The following is a 17333-nucleotide window of genomic DNA, read 5'->3' on the forward strand; positions in this document are numbered from 1 at the left end:
CCCATCACCTGTCTTGCAGGTCCCCTTGCTTTCCCATTCATAGTTTAGAGGAATCAGTTTGTTTCCCTATGTAAGGCAGCTCACCATTTTTGGGGGAAGAGATTTTTATCTGTTTCACAGTTAGAGTCTTCACTCCTGCCAAAAGGTTTAGGTTCTCTCGGTGCTTCCTCACTGGCCATGCTTGGCATGTACATGTGTGGCCTCAGTCATTCCTTTCTGTGGAACCAAAATGAGACCCTCTGCACTCCTTGGGCTGGAGACTGCAGCTGGTCTATGGTGTTATCAACTGTGCCTTCACTGTATGCTACAAACATGTGGCAGTCAACATTACCCTTTTCAACACTCAATCTGCTGCCTGCCTCCAGCTTCAGCCCAGCTGCTGCAGGTTTCCTTGGCTGTCATCACTTCCCTTCTTGGGTGTATTTTGTTTCTGATCTCTGTGACTTGGGGCCTCAGCTCTTGCCAGCTGGTTGGCACCGCTGTTGCTCCAGGAGGAAGCCAAACCAGGACAGGACCCAGAACAGTTTCACACTGTTCTGTTAGTTCTTCCTAGCCATTCCTATACTCACCCTGTCTCTGAATGAGAGATCAGGATAGTCTTTCAAATACAAGGTGCTTTCAAGATCCAAAAAATGAATTCATAAATAAAGAGATGCCAAGACATAGTGCTTGAAATGTTTTTTGGGCAAGAGGTGGCCGATTTTTGAGACATTGAAAGTGAGAAAGTTCAGAGTGTATTAGAAAACAGGAATCTCTGTGCTTTGTCTGCCAGCTTCCTCAGTCCCTCTCAAGCCTCCTCTGGAAGAACAATTGTCAGGAGGGCTTCAGCCCCCTAAAAGGCTCAAGGGACCATGTGGCCAACATGGCTTTTGGGAGGTATGGGTCAGCTGCTCCAAAATACTGCCCTGCACAGAGAGCCTTACTCTTTCCTCTTCACTAAGCTGTACCATGAGCTGGCAGAGGTGAGAGAGAAGCTACAGGCCTCACGTGCAGAGCTGCGATCAAAAGGTCAGCTAGACATTGCTTGTGCTATTTGTGCCAAAGACATAAACAGACTTAGGGTCATGTTCCATGGATGCTGAAGTGTCAGCAAAAAGATTTGTAACCCCTGTAATCAGTGCCTGTGGGTTTTCTTACCCTGTGTGGTCAAAAGTTTTCCTATCCTGGGGGGTTTCCTCTCTCTACAAACCCACTGCAGTGCCTGATGCAGGCTGAATGTGAAGCACACAAACTCAGTTACAACAGAAATTTTACAGATTCCAGACAACTGGAAAAAATGTGACTAAAGGTTGTCTTTGGGGAGACAGACACTGTTGCTGCAAAACTCCACCCCAATAACTGCAGTGTTCTAGGCAAGTATTCACCCAGGAAGAAATTCTGGCTAATTTCTTCATGTATCTGAGCCCCAAGAAAGGTCTTGGAGCCAAAAGCATGAGGAAAGGTTGGTCAGTACTAAGATAGTAAGATTCCCTTCCTCATGTGCTATAGTGGCAGCTTGTGTACTACTGCTGAGGGCTGCTGGACAACACACTGCAGCCAACCAGTGAGGATGCCAGTACTGCTCTATTAAGCTATAACAATTAATGATCTTGTCATCTGGTAAAACCACTTCATGGAGATTTTTTTTTCCTTCCTGGAAACAAATTATAGGAGTCTTGGGATGTGGAGACTTGCCATGTGTATTTATAGAAGCATTTTTCCTGTTAATTGCAGAAAGCCAACTTTAGCTTTTTACTAGTATAAATAGGCTTTGACTCCAAAAGAAACCCACTGTCCCTGTTACCTTGTAGTCTGTTGCTGTTGAACTTGGAGTTTATTTGGTTTTGCAGAAAGCTTTTAGTCCTGTGCTCTGGGCTACTCATCTTGTTGCTTAAAGAGAAGGGAAACATCTGGAGCTTGAATGTGTATAAGTCCCAGGACCTAGGTCACAACACCAGTGACTAGACTCAAGCTGGACTTTGTGCCAGTGATCACAACCCCTTGAACCCGGCAGCTCTGCAGTTCTCAGTGCGACTTCACTGTTCATAAACCCAGTCTGTAGTCTATCAGTTTGTCTATGAGATTCTTTCAGCAAAAACACCACTGAAAGTTTTGCTCAAACTGAGCAACATCTGTCTCCTCTCCCCTCATTTATCAAGGCAGTCATTTCATCACAGACCACGTGACCAGGTCAGCCTGACAGGACTTCCCCAGTGTAAATCCACACTGAATACTAGTGCCAGTCACCTTCTTGTCCTCAATGTTTGAGGCTTTCATTATTATCATCTTTGCAGGGCTGGGTGGAGGCTCACCAGCCTGCAGTTCCCTGGGGTCTCCCAAGCTCACGGCTTTGCTCTTACCATTGCCAGTTGCTGCATCTACAAACAGCCCTTTTAAAACTGAAAACAGATGGCTGACATTTAACCAGAGTTGGCAAATATCCTTGGACACACTATTCAAAACATTCTCCTAAAATCACAGGATAAAAACGCTTGTAATTTATTCTAAGATGAAGTTTGGGGAAAAACAGCAAATAGTGCAAATCCAGCTTCCACTTTACAATACTATTAGTTTGTTACCATTCATTACAGGAACTTTTATATTACCTGGAGGAAGGGAGGGCTGTGAGTCCACTAGGCTTGTTAAAATCCAACTGATAAAGACAGAGGGTCTGTAAGTGCTGCAAGAGGCAGCATGCAACACTGTGCAAGAATGTTTAAAAGACTTTCAGTGATCATCTACTGCAACTCTACCCCACCAAGTTATTTAAGACCTGGCCAAGGAAACTTCTGTCTTCTTGGAGATAATTTAATCTTGGGGAATTTTAAGAGGTAGGAAGCATGACATTAGAGCAGTTAGAGCAGTGAACAGGCATCTGTAGACTACTTTCTCTGATGTCACAGACAAAATAATGGAAAACTGATAAAGGACTAAATAGATAATTCAAGGCTAGATACACAGCTAATGTCAAACAACAATGTTGTATGGAAAACAAGTCTGTTAAAAATAGTCTGTTTCATTCTTAGAAACAGTTGCCTGGTAGAGGTAACAGTGGGTAGGTACATCAGAGAATTAAATCAGGGAACATGACAGATCATACTCAGCACTCACCATTAGAAGAGCATGTACTAGACAGGTTAACCCCCACTAGCATCTTTCTTAGACAGGTGTTAAGCAGGGCTCTGCAGGATCAGTATCAGGCTCAGACGTGGAACTGTCTTGACAATCTAGAAATAAATACAGATTCAGATAAAACGTTTTCTGGAAAAGGTTGAAAGAATGGAAAATAACAGTACGGTTAAGGTGGTTGTGCAGAATGATTTCAGATTCTGGTCACATGAAAATGCATCACCTTTTTCATACAGCCAAACTACATAGTAAGAAAACTTGGATCAAGGTCTGCAGGGACCACCTGGAGAAAAGGGTCATCTCCAGGGACACACTGTCTCTAAAGAATGATCAAGCAGCCCAACACAAATTCCAAGGATGTTGCTGAGACTTGATGGACTAACACAGCCCATGGATGTTATGACTTGAATGGCCTGGGCTTTATGAAGACTGCATGCAATGACATCATTATCCTTCCTGCCTTCACCATCATGAATGGTATCTCTAGAAGGGCTTGCTTCCATAATGTAAATGGCAACTCTTTCAAGTACAATTGTTGCAGAAGCTCTGCTTGTGCAGGCATATCAACACAATCTAATACATTAGATCCCATTTCTTTGCAGCATTCCCACAAGCTTCACCCCACATCTAAATGCAGCAGCAACCCCAGGTATGCCCAAAGATAACATCTCTTTTTATCAAATCCCTGTGGCAGTTCTCTTGAGAGAACTCCACTTTGCCACCAAAATTTTCAATTGTTCCATTATACCTAGGGAGAATTCCATATTGTGGCATCCCACCCTTCAGGAGAAGGGAGCACCTAAGATTTGCAGATGCTCATGGACAAAAGAAAAAGCAAAAGTCAGAGGGCCTGTGACGGTGTTCGCAGGGGTCCCAGGATGAGGGAAGAGATGAGAATGTTGACTCCATGTTTCAGAAGGCTTGATTTATTATTTTATGACTATTATATTATATTATATTATATTATATTATATTATATTATATTATATTATATTAATTATATTAATTATATTAATTATATTATAACTATACTAAAAGAATAGAAGTAAGGATTTCATCAGAAGGCTAGCTAAGAATAGAAAAAGAATGAATAACAAAGGCTTGTGTCTGACCAAGACAGTCTGGGTAGGTGAACTGTGATTGGCCATTAATTAGAAACAACCACATGAGACAAATCACAGATCCACCTGTTGCATTCCACAGCAGCAGATAATCATTGTTTACATTTGTTCTTGAGGCCTCAGCTTCTCAGGAGAAAAAATCTTAAGGAAATGATTTTTCAGAAAATATCATGGCTACAAGGGCCCACAAAAATCTTACAAAGTTCTATTACACACTCTGCATGGAAACTGTTACGTTAGTCTATGATGTCCTATAAGCACACGGCAGTGGGTTTAAAATGAAGGAGGGAGGTCAAAGGGAAGAGAGAAAGAGATAGAGCTGTCTTAAAGAGGAGGAGAAGGGAAGGGATGAAGAGAAAGAGAAATCAGCAGTCCTGATTCCATTGCTGATGCAGATGATGGGGTGTTCAGGGTCCTGGGGTGCACACACAGGGACCTGGGCTTTGTGGGGGTACCTTTTTCTAGATAAGTTTCCCTGCACTGGAGGTAAATTTTTCCCTTTCTGTGTAATTTAGTTGCTGTGGAAATGGGCTGGAGGCTTCAGGGTATTTGGTGGTATCCTCCTACATGCCTGCTTCTTGACCTCATTCCTACACTTGTGCTATGTTGTTTTGTGCTAATCTCCAGGAGCCAGGATAAGGATGTTTGTCCCATAAAAGTGCTGCTCTACCTCCATGTGGCCCCCTTTCTAGCCACATTCTGTTCATTCTCCCAGTGTGTTACTGCTAACAATCCCTGGCTGCTAGTACCAACAATCCTTGGCTGGCTCTGCAGCCACCTGGCTATCAGTGTTTGAGATTAGCCCCATTATCTTCTGGGCTTCTACAAAGACTCCCTGAAAACTCAACTCAAAGCTCAAAGTCAAGACTGGTTTCTTTATACTGAGCCTCTCCCTTGCAGAGCTTGTGTACCTGGATTATGTTGACTTTCTGAGGCTAGTGCAATTTATTTTGGAAAAAGGTAGTGCTGTTGAAGAGGTGTCATCAGGGTCAGGGCTGTGAGACCAGTTTGCAGCAAAGAGTAAGATTTTATTAGACCAAGTGATGTAAAAAAAGAAAAAAAAAAACAGGGCACAAAGACAATAAAAACTTAAGAATAAATAGCAAAAAACTGCTCTGAACTTCAGCTCAGTCAGACCAATTGTCCAATGAGCCTGAGGGGAAAAGGTTGGCATGTGGAAAGTGGAAGAGAGCATTAGCAACAGGGAAGATAGTACCGCCTGAGCTTGTCAAGAAGAGATGGTTTTACTGCAACACAGAAGTAGAACAGACTCCTGAACTAGGAACAGGATGATATTCTTAACACAAGCAGTTTTTCCCACTGACAAATGTGATAGGGAAGGAGAATGCCAAAGCACGAGAACAGTGATGTCCAGCCTCTGGTATGTGAACTGTAGCCTATTTCAGAAATCTGCAGAAAGTGACTGAGAAAAACAATCCTGCAGTAAGCTGAAATAGCCTATCTGGATTTGCACCTGCACCAGACAGTTATTTACTGCCTGGAAAACTGAAGAGGTTGTAAATCCTTGTAACAGCAGATAAGAATCCTGACACAGGCAGTAGGCAGGGCTGGTCAAATCTTCACACTGTTTAGTGCAGGGTCTTCTCTCCAAATCTGATATACTGAATCACAGGATCATTTTGGTTGGAAAAGACACCTGAAAGTGAATCCTGTGACTGATCAGCAACTTGGCAATTAGAACAGAGCACTAAGTATCACGTCCAGTCATTTCTTGAACACTCCTACCACCTCCCTTGGAAGTCCATCCAAATGCTTCACTACCTTTCAGTGAAGAAATTCCTCCTGATCAATATTTGGAGTGAAGGTCTTTGTTCCTAAGCCTCCACCAGTTTATTCCTTTAGCTCTCCTCTGGAAGCTTTGTCAGTGCAGTATCCCATTTTCTCATTTATATTTACTCCATGTACAGCAGAAATAGTCTACAACACTTTGGTCCTGGTATCTCTGCTCAGTTTTCTCCCATCCCAAATGCTCTTGGGCTGGATTCTGTGTGATTTTCAGAGACACATTCCAGCTGGCACTACACTATCTGACAACAGCATCCCAAGAGCTCTTAGCCTTTGTTGTTTTGTGCTGCACACCAAATTTCCATCTTGATTATCAAAGGATTGCCCAGCCATGATGGAAAAATGCTAATAATACTGATTAAATCCACACAGATTATGGAGCTGCAGACATGTTTGCCACAAAGCTTGTGAAACTTTGTTTACAGCTGTAATTAATTGTCCCCCTGCTATAGTAATAAAAAATATCAACAGCTACATCAAGAAAATCAACAATACCTGTGCACTGTTTGTTCTGAATTTCAATTTAGTTCAAAGGACCCTCTATCTCCCTGAGAAAAAACGAGAACAGGGGGATCTTGCAGCTCCTCAGCAGTAGGATCTGTTGTTGCTCCTGGCCATCTATGCAGCAAGTGTCAAGGATGCAGACTGGCTAAATTGGTCTACTTTATGCAGAGAAGGCAGAACATTAAAAACACAGATTAATTTTTAGATACTGTTTAGGGTAAAATCAGATTTCATGCTCTTTCTGCTTACATGGAGAATATGGCCTTAAGGGACAGGATGAGCAGTAAAGGATATCCGACCACAGCAAAGGTCAAGGACCTTGGGACTTAATCACTGGTGGCACCAGGGGCTGAACAGTCTGAACATCACCTTCACCAGCCCTGCCTGCTCAGCACCAAGCAGAGACCAGCGTCCACACAGGGTAAGCCTGGCTATAATATGCTAGGTCTTGCAATGATGCCCAAAGGGTAAGGACCACTCCATTTTTGGCAACCAGAGGCGCTGTACACAATGGAAAAAATACACAGCAGGAAAAATCCTAAATGGAAGAAAAGTTTTTGGTTTTGGTTTTGATTTTTTTCCTCCCCTTCCTGACTCACAACCCAAAACTCATCTCAGGAGTCAAGTTTTATTGACTATCCTTTCTTGCCATCTGTCCTGTCAACGTTTAGACTGCTAAAAGCTGCACCAAGTTCTCTAACACAATTCTGCTGTGCCATCCCCTCCCTATTCTCCATTAATCCCCACCATACTTTACTTAACTTTCTCCTCCTGTAGTGCGGCTATCTTTTGTCCTGGAGTTCTCTATGTCAACAGGGTGCCTCCTTTGTGCCCACTCTCTCAAAAGAAGGAGATGCCGACATTAATGTGCCCCGTTCCTATGCCACCCGGGTCCGTCACTGGACTCCGTCATGGTATCCCTTAGAGGGGCTTCTCAGAGGGTGCCTCACACGGTGTCCCTCACGCGGTCCCTGAGAGAGTTCCTCAGCGGAAACCTCGCATGGGCTCACATGGGGTTCCCCTCTCCCGCGGGGTTCCTCAGGAACTCGTGGGGTAATTCCCGCGGCCCCTCCCGAGGGCACCTCTGGGTGTCCTTTACTGGGGTCCTTCAGGGGATTCCTCACTCGGCCCCGGGAGTGAGGGGACCCTCAGCCGGGCCCTCAGGGGGTCCCTCACACGCCTCTGGGGCGGGGCTCCGCTGCCCCGCCCCTTCCACCCGCCCCGCGCGCGCCGAGGGAGGGGCGGGTCCCCGGTCACGTGAAGGCGAAAGGAAGAGGCGGTCTTTCCCCCCAGCGCGCGCTGCTCACGTGTTCACCGGGAGGGGGCGGGAGGCAGAGGCGGAAGAAGGCGCCGGTGAATGGGCGCGCGCGGGCGGTGCGTGAGGGGCGCGGGGCGGGGCTGCGCACGAGCTCGTCGCGTCGCGTCGCCTCACGTCACGTCACGTCACGTGGGGAGGGGAAACGACCCCGCGCGCGCGTGGAGGAGGAGGAGGAGGAGGAGAAGGAGGAGGAAGGGGGAGGTCACGTGACGGTCGCGGGCACCGCCGCCGCCGCTTTGTGAGCGCACTGGGCAGGTACCGCGCGTGCGGGGGGCGCGCGGGGCCCTCCTCACCCGCCCCCGTCCCGGCCAACGGTACCCGTGCGCGGCCGCTCCCCCCCTCAGCCGCCCCCGAGGCCCCGCGGGCCCGGCCCCGCTTTGTCCGCCCGGTGGTCCCTCGGTCCGCGGGTCGGTCGGTGTCCGCCCGGGCCGCCCAGCCCCGGCCCGCCCGCCGACGGGTTGGACGGGGGGACGCGGCTTTGCCCTACTTTTTGTGGCGGCCGCCCCGGGGAAGCTTCGCCCTGGCCTAGATCGCCGTCCCCCCCCCCGCCCCTCCGCCCCCCTTCTCTCCCGCTCAGCAGGGCCGCGGGTGCGGGCAGCGCCCACCTGGCTGAGGAGGGGGTGCCCGCTTGGCCCCGGGAGAAGTGGGTTCCGTCTGTACCCCCTGACATCCGCGGGAGGGGTTCCTCTACCGTGTCCGCCTTCGAGGAGGGGCTCTCATCTTATTTTGGAGGTGCTGGTCTCCTACAGCGAGGATTTCCCTCTGGCGGGTTGGTGCCTCTGACTCGGCGGCATGTCGGGAAAGCGGGACCAGCTGGAGGAGTGGGGCTGGCGGCAGGAGTCAGGCCAGACGGGAGGTGGCAGCTCGAGAAGTGAACAAGTGGATGATGAAGTATCGATCTATGACTTTTGCAGGGCTTTACTTCCATGTTGTCGTTGCTCATCCCCTTTCCGGCAATTCCCTCGCTGGTGGTGGGGGGGGTCACACCTCGAGACAATAACATTTCAGCAGCTACAGTGGGTTACTTGAGGACATGACGATGAATGAACCGTTTCCTCTATTAACGCTCTCCAATTTAGTCCTTCCTTGCCATCGGCTGTGTGTGATTGCTTGGAATTGGGTGTCACGGCAGGGCTGACTTATGTCGCCTTTAAAAACAACAGAACCCTCTTCTGCGTTTTCTCCTGTTGCTGAAGAAAATTGCAGCAGGGAAGTGAACTGCTAGGCATTCCTGTGCAAGAAGCTGGATGTAGAAAGAACCTGCTGCATGTTTGAGTCTAATGACAAGGGTCTGAACTCTGATGTGGAATAGGTTTAAAAGCTTGTGCTAGAATGTCTGCAGTGCTGTTGGGTGCCACCTGGGAGCAGGGTGGACTGGTTTGAAGCTTCTCTCTTGTAAGTGTGCTAGCACCAGGAGTGTGGATGTGCAGAGCACCTCTGGTTGTGTTCAGAGGAGCAGGATGTCTTGTGGAACAGAAACTCGGGATTTGCTGCAGAGCTTTGTGAAGGAAAGCTGTAGAAGGGGAGTGGAGGGGCTGTCCTGGCCTGAGAGCAGCTGGTTTTTTCCAAGTGGAGAAATTGGAGATGGATGTGAGGGAAGGGAAGGGAGGGGGAGCAGTGCTTGCCATTGAAACAGAGCCCTTCACAAAAAATGGTAGCGACTCAGCCTCCTGGCTTTTGCTTCTTTAATATTTACCAGGCCCTTTTAGCAATTCCCTTGGTTGTATCACTTTCTCTAATGGAATCTGGGTTTGGATTCCTACCTGGCTGACTCAGTATTTATACCTGGACCAAATCTCTCTGCAGTCGTTTGACCTAACTTATTTAAAGAATTTATTTTTAACCTTACACTAGGTAACTTGAAAGCAAGCAAGGCTAAATCACTTTGCAGGATTAGTGATGTTTTGTGACTCCCAAACATGAGCTGACTTCTGTTTTTATTACCTCAATAATCTTGGTAATCTTGGAGGTAGGCAGGAGTGGGAATTGGACAAGCTCTGTTCTACTTTGTTCAATTTGTAGTTTTATCAGTCTGTTGATTTTGAAAACTGTCTATAGTAAAAAAAGCTTGGTGTTTCTGAACTTTAGACTGTTTCAGTTGTTTTGGCCCATCCTCCATAAAGCTCCTGGTGCAATGACTTACAGAAGGGTTTGATCGTTTGAGGGTACATGGAAGCTACAGACTCACCACTAATATCTGAGGAAGCTAGGGGGAAAACCAACAAAATAATCTTGTCTGTTACCAGAAGCTGTTATTTTTAAACTCTTTTTTTGTTTGGCTCTTCTGTTTTTTTGAAGCTGCAGTTCTAGAACCTAGAAGTAGATCGTTGATGCTCTATATTTCTTCCATAAACTTCTATTTTAGGTGATTATTTCCTTGTAAAATGCCATTTTTTGGTACATTTTATGTTTGTTGCTGGTGTTGTCCTATTGATATTGGTCATAGCGGAGTAACATGCTGGTGAACCATGTTTAAAAGGTGTATGTGTTATATACTGTTAATGCTCTATTAATAATCATCGCTGAGAATCTTACTATTAGTAGTAATGCTTACATGCAGTTTCAGTCACGTTTAGTACCGGTACTTAGAATAGGTGCTTCATGAAAGACTAGGAGTAAAATTTCAGACGTGTTATGAATCTTTTTATTTATCTTTGTTTCCTATTTGGTTGAAGCACTGGGGCAGGACTCTGAACACCCAAGTTCAGTCCTTTCCAGCAGCCCTGTATGAGCTTGCTGAAGGAGAAGCCAAGTGACTTGTCCCCTTTGTAAATACAGATTAGAGAAACTGTGTTGTGTTTGTAGACTTCAGAATTATTGAATGGAAGGTGCTAGAGGAAATGAAAATGATATGCACTGCAATGTTATTCTGCTAGAGCTTTTGGTGAATTTTAGGTTTATTTCTCATACAGTCTGTTTTACTTGTAGCCCATTGCGTCCTCTGAGCTTTTCAGAAAAGACCTAGTTTGGACTTGCACTGTTTTTCATATAACTTCCCTAAACAAGTTACATTTCATTAAAGTGAGAGCTGGGATGAAAGGTTGTGAAATGCCTTCTTTGCAATTACTTCAGGTTTATATTTTAGAAAAACTGTACAAAGGGTTTGTCTGTTTTGCTCTAACATGAAAGTCCACACTCTTTGATTTTGGCCATCTGCACTGGGAGTCTGTTGGAACTCCCCATCTGCCTGGGGCTCCTGCAAGGCTCTTCCTTCCACAGGTGTGGTACCCTCAGCCTTTCTCTCCCCATTACTTCTCAATGCTTCAAGGAGTAAACAGCGACTAAAGACAGTCAGTTTAAAGGTGGTATGGTCTGATGCCTAAGATCTCATGGCTTGCTCAGCCTGCTTTTACTACATCATAAATATTTTGCTGAGCATGTTGTTTTACTTATGTTCTCTTTAGATTGTAAAACCTGTAAAATTGGTTATGGGAACAACTTAGGGCAGCTCCCTTGGATGGAGTTGTTTGTAGTCTCAATGCTATTGAAATTTTATTTATTTTTGTCCAGCTTTCTTTGTGGAACCTGCACAATATTGTGGCTTCTTTTGAAGGTAAAACTGTCAAGCTTTTTTTCCGCTCTCTCCCCAGGGTTCTTAAATCAGTCTTCCAACAGGTGAGCTTGGAGGACTTCTTAACCTGGCTGAGTGTAGCATTTTGCATTAAAAACAATGAAATGTTTCCCATATTGAGAGAGCTTTGATCTTTCTTGAGACTTAAGATTTGCCTGAAGTAATTCTCCTATGGTGAACTCTATGGTTTTGTTTTTCTGCTATATCATACAGGAAATACAGTATATTGCTGTAGAAGATGCAGGTTCAATGGAATTGGTGTTGCAGAATCATTCAGTATGTGAATCTACAATTAAATGACAAAAACACAAATACTTTGTTAACCTCCAGATTTGAATCATCAGGTTGTACTTTTTAAAACTGATTCAATGTGGGGGGGAAAATGCTTACCTCAGTCTTTTAGGCCGCCCTGTGGTTGAATGTGTAGAATTTGAATTCACTAGTTATAACTATGTTCCTGAGCATTTTTAATGGTTAGCTATAGAGAGAGGAAGACTTTGTGCAGTTTTGTTGCATCTGGCATTGCTTTAATCTAGAACATTTCATTTGAGTTTCTTACTACTAAAGTAGTGTTTCTGAAATTAGGATGGTACTTTAGAGACCATATTGAGATTGCTTTTGAGGAAGGAAAACACAGTATTTGTTTCTACTCCATTTGTATTATTAAGTGGTTTGAAGGTGATGGATGTATAGTAATATGGAATGAAGCATATGGCTTCAGAAACATTTTTGCTTCCAGTTCCAAATGTTTTTAAATGTTAACTGAATCATGGCTATTTTGTCCTCAGTGCTTGGCTTCGTACTGTTTCATTATCTATGTTTTTCCAGTCTGAAAGCTATTGCTGAATTTTCTCTGCTCTTCTTTGGTTTTCAAAATCTTATGTTGTCTTACACACAGTTTCAGCAACAGGAATCTGAAAGGAATCCTGGTGCCAAACCTTGCACTGCTGTTTGACTGCACATAGTGTATTGTATTCAAGAAACTCTGGTCCATGCATTTGATGGATTGTGTCCCAAGGGATGGATGTCTGCTTGTATTTCAGCTTTCAGTCACGCATTCTGGAGATCACTGACTTGTGATCCATTTTTGAGACTGTGACATAAGGGATACCTAAGTTAGTGATGTTAACTTCGGGTGACTAAGTGTGATGAGGGCGAAGAGTACTGCACTTCCTGGTCTTGTGCTTCGCTTTCTTTTATTAGCCACTGAATGAATTTCTGAATGTTTAGAACACGGGTTAAGTGCCAAGGGGTAGCTGTCAGAAATTTTTTTTAGAGAAAGATTGGAATAGACTTATGAGGTTGGTGAAGTTAAGTTAATGAGTACTTAAAAGTGTTTGTTTTTTTCCTTAGTGTTTGAGTAAACACTTTTTGATGCGTATATTCAACCTGTTGTGTTTCTTTGCTGTTTCTTGATGTCCAGATTAGCAGCAATGCCCAGGAACTCGTCTTTGTATCTTAGAAAAAGATGCTTATTATCTTTTTTGAATAGTTCTCTGTTATTACTGCTAGTATAAAACTCATTTGAATTTCATACCTGTACTCCAGTTTTTGTTGTTTACCATTTTATTTGTTGATGTAGTAGTGTGTGTTTCTGGATTTTGTTCCAGTGGCTTTTAGCCTACCTGATTTAATTGAAGATTCCCTTGATTTTCTCTATTTTACTGTTGGAGCAGAAATGCTAGAGCTTAAGAATTGTCTCTGATGGAGCTTGTGGTATGTTTTTGATAACAGCTTTTCTGTTAAAGGACTTTCTTGCCTTTTTTCTTCACTTCATCATGGGCTGGCCTAGGCTGACGGGCAATTCTGGAGGTGTTCAAGTCTCCCCTTTCTCAAGCAGCACCATCTACAGCAGGTTTCCCAGGGCTGTGTCTGAATGTGTTTTGAATATTTCCAGTGGAGACTCCACCACCTCACTGGGTAACCTGTGCTGTGCCAGTGTTTGGTTGCCCTCAAGGCACAAAAGTGTTCCCTGTTGTTCACAGGGTGCCTCCTGTGTTTCGGCCCTTTTGCTCTGGTCCTGTCACTGGGCACTGCTGAAAATAGCCTGGCTGTGTACCTTTCCTCCAGGTCCTTAGACATGTTGGTGAGGCACCACATCCCTCCCAGGCTTTTTTCTCTGGGTTCAGCTACTCGGCCTAGTCAGATCAATGGTCCTTCAGGCAAACTCAATTTATATATCCTTGCTGGCCTTTGAAAAAGAGGTGCATTAAACATTGAATTTAGTATGGGTGGTGTGGTATTCACAGTAATTAATGATTCTTGGTTGGTTGAGAAATGGGTGGGTTTAGAGAAAGTATTGTGAAAATGCAGTAAGAGGCATATTTCAAATTTGAATAATGTCTGTGCTTGCAAATGAGGGCTAATCGACTCTCCTCGTTCTAGCTGAGTTGAAAAAAATAATTCAGCAGTCTGTGAGGGAAGAAACAGGTTGAACACTTGATTGTCTGATAGTGATAAAATTGCTCAGGTCCTTTGTATGTTCTGTCTAGGAATTGCATGGATTGCAAATGATGACTTGCAGTACAATACGTCATTTAGGAGAGGTTAGACTGATTTCTTACTGCATATTGAACTCCATTTTGTGAAGCTATGTACATCAAAAGTATTTTTAAAAGTGCTTTTTAATGAGACTAAAGCCCACACTTTCCAGAACTATATGAGTCCTAAATTAGAAGCTAACTGGACCAGCCTAGTTTTTGTACTCTCACAAGTCCAGACACTTTTCCCAAAAACCACAAGACCTCCACAACTGTAGAGAAAGGTTGAAATAAAGTTAGATGGTTAAAATTACTTTCATAGTTAGGGTTATTGAATCTGGCAAGTGCTGGGATGACTCTTGTAGAACAGTCATCCAAAATGAGACATCACTGAGGTGTAGTTTCTGCTAGGAAACCTGCCTCAAATATTTGTATGACTTTGCTCCCTTGCTGATTCTGTGGATTGCTGGGGAGTGCTTTTGAGAACTTTTGCCATGAGAGAGAGCAAAGCAAGAATGTGTACAACTTTTATATTGTTCTCAGTAAAGAAATCCATTAAAATGACAGATCAAGAGAAGATGTTCAAGTGTTTCATTAGTTATTAAATGACTCACCCACTATAAAATATGATAAAACATAATGCAAGAAACTACAGAACCATCCCATTTCAGTTAATTTTACTACTTAAGTAAAAATTGAACAGAAAAACATATTGAGGGAGGAATCTTGCCTTTCAGGCAAAAACAAAGTGATGTTGACCATTTGAGCCACACTGTGGTAACTAAAGGCCTTTCCACCCAGCAAAAAAACAGATAGCTGTTTGAAACTGGAACTGAATATAGGGGAAAACAAATGGAAGAGTTGAGCAACTGGAGTCAGTATCATTTTTCTTCTTGGGACTTTGTTTAGGAGTGGTGAGGGGCCAGAAACTGCTTTTATTGTTGTAGGTCCCCTTTATTGATGGACCCTGATTGAAAAGCTGATATATCAACTCTTCTTCATTTTCCAGTTGCTCCACAGTACTGGAGAAAAGTTAGGATTAGTTGTTAACGTGGACTTTTGATGATACTTTCTTTGACTTAACAGACAGGTTCTAATGCAGTGTGTAAAGGGAGAAGGACAGAGTGAGTTGCTTGTGGAGGAGCAGCAGGAGGATGTGGCTTGGGGCTAGTTACGAGACAGGTTTGCGGTGGGGGAAAAAGGGGGAAGAGTTTGGTATTCTTGATATGATGGGTTGCTACTTTGATTTGTTTGTTCAAATTGTTTGGAGCCTCGTTCATATAAGTAGAATCAGTAATGCTGGAGAACTTTAGGTGTGTCTTAACAAACAAACAAAATTCCTTCTTTGATGGATTGCACTGAAAGTGAGTAATGAAATAATGCCAGGAATGATCAGCCCTGGTGGAGTACTTGGGGGAGAGAAAGGGTTCTCTGTTCTCAACCTCCCATTTGGCTGTTAAATCTGCCTGGTGAATTCTTTGACACTGAGACTATGTTTCAGTCCTTTGAAACGGTGTTGCTCTGTTAGTGTGTAGTGGCTAATGGTAATGATGACTGCAAAGCTGTGAGGTTGTTTTGCATCTTTTAGTATTCCTACAAATATTTTTGTTCTGCATTTATGGCTATGTGTAGTGTAGCATTGACAACTTGCTGTATCTCCCAGAAGCTTATATATTAACAGATATGCTGGAAAGACTGTGAAAGTTTTTTTAAGGTAATATTTTTTTTCTTTTCTAAAACAGAAATGTTGAAGGGAATAAGCCATCTCTTCTGGTGCTCAGTAATTCTGAGGAAAGTTAATTCTCTTGGTAGATTCACTTAGTTGTTCTGTTGAATAAAATAAGAACATTACCACCTCTTACATTTCCTGAAAAATCTCAGCTATTTCCGTACCAGGTGAAGTAACCTCATGTAAACATAGGTAAACACTTTGCTAAACTTTGCTAAAATTTATATATGAACTTTATTGATTTTGTTATAGTTAAAACCTAAAAGCATTCATCTGGAAACATGGCAAAGCCTGAAAATGGAGCTTCACACTAGGCTGGTTTATCTAAATGCAAGTTTGGGTGTTAAAACTGTATTGTACTTTATACTGGTATGGTGTTTATAGCTGGGGAGGTGTGGGGCTATGCTTTCCTGAAATCTCAAAGACCAGCTGGGAGGAAGTTGTATGTTTAGTTCTTTCAGGACTTGGTGTACATTGACCTCCCAAGGATTAAGTTTCAGGGATGTATCAAAGCTTGTTGAAGTGTTGATCTATAATATGTATTCTTAATCTCTCTTTTGAAAAAGTCTTATATATACATTTACATATACGTATACATATATATTTTAAATCACCCAAATTTCTAATTTAAAGCAAAAGTGGAAATATCCCCTCAGTTTAACTTGAAAAAAAAAATTTAAAAATATTAGGATCTCTATTAAGTTTCAGATGAGTTTAAAAAAAAAGGCTCCTCAAAAGCTCGTCTTGAAGAAGATGATGGTAAAGTTTCCCAGTTGTGTTAAATTCAAAACATCACAGCTCCAAGAGACTTAAGGTTAACCAAAACACTATCATATGTGTCTGGAACTTACACTTTCAATTCTTTTACACAATGGATATCTTGCTAAAGCTCTAGAAGAGTGCAGCTAAAGAAATACTTGTTTGTAGTGTAGTTTGACATCAGTGTACTTGTAATGGTTCAATGACTTGCATTTCAGTCATAGTAAAATATTTGCTGACAAGTGAGTTCCAGATAAACATTATTTAATTTCAGTTGGCTCTGAAATAAAACTACAGTGTTTAGTGTGCTGACATTAGTTTGTAAGGTTGATTTTTTTTTTTTTTTTTTTTTTTTGATTCACCAGGTTTTGACCTAGTTTTTCTTCTCACTTAATGTCTTTGCATTCTTTGATCTCTGTTTTATTCCTCATTTGATTTTGGTAGGAACTGATAAATCAGTCAAACAAAGGTTTTGTTCTCAAATGTACTTGCATATTAGAATATATATGGAAGTCTGACATAATCTCAGATATAGAAGGCCTTACTCTTGGTGCTGTGTGTGCTAGAAATTTTCTGGGTTTTATTTGTTCCGTATACAAGATTTGAGATTTTAGAATGGTTTTAAGGGAAGTTACGTCTCTGGCTCTTAGAATGAGATAATTCATATAAACATACTTTTTCCTTCCCTTTCTTCTTTTTTTGGCAAAATAAAATCTAAAAGGAGTGCAAAATGTTTTACTTGGAAGTGTTTACAACTCTTCAAATGGACTTTCATGAGTAAGTGGAAGTAATAATTCTACTTTTTTAAGTTGCCTTTTTCAGCAGTTGTACCTGTACTCCGTAATGTTTAAATGCAGTGTATTGAGAGCTATTTAATCCCATTCTATCAGTCTCTTGCATTTGATCCTGTGCAGAAATTCCTATGATGTATCTGTGA

General features: G+C 42.9%; 1 protein-coding gene across 6 annotated transcripts in view; it reads left to right on the plus strand.

The window, feature by feature from the left end:
• Positions 1-7819: 7819 nt before the first annotated feature.
• UBAP2 (ubiquitin associated protein 2) overlaps positions 7820-17333 on the plus strand; it is a 195880-nt gene continuing 186366 nt past the window's right edge. Inside the window, exon 1 of one of the 6 annotated variants that reach the window (XM_059873405.1) lies at positions 7820-7913. The gene's annotated coding sequence lies outside the window, so the exon portion shown is untranslated. Of the gene's footprint in view, positions 7914-7959; positions 8113-8504; positions 8627-17333 lie in introns of those variants that run through there. The other 5 variants (XM_059873401.1, XM_059873402.1, XM_059873403.1 and 2 more) reach the window with 5 other exon arrangements.

Source organism: Haemorhous mexicanus, chromosome Z (assembly GCF_027477595.1).
Source record: "Haemorhous mexicanus isolate bHaeMex1 chromosome Z, bHaeMex1.pri, whole genome shotgun sequence".
In the NCBI taxonomy this organism is placed as follows: Eukaryota; Metazoa; Chordata; class Aves; order Passeriformes; family Fringillidae; genus Haemorhous; species Haemorhous mexicanus.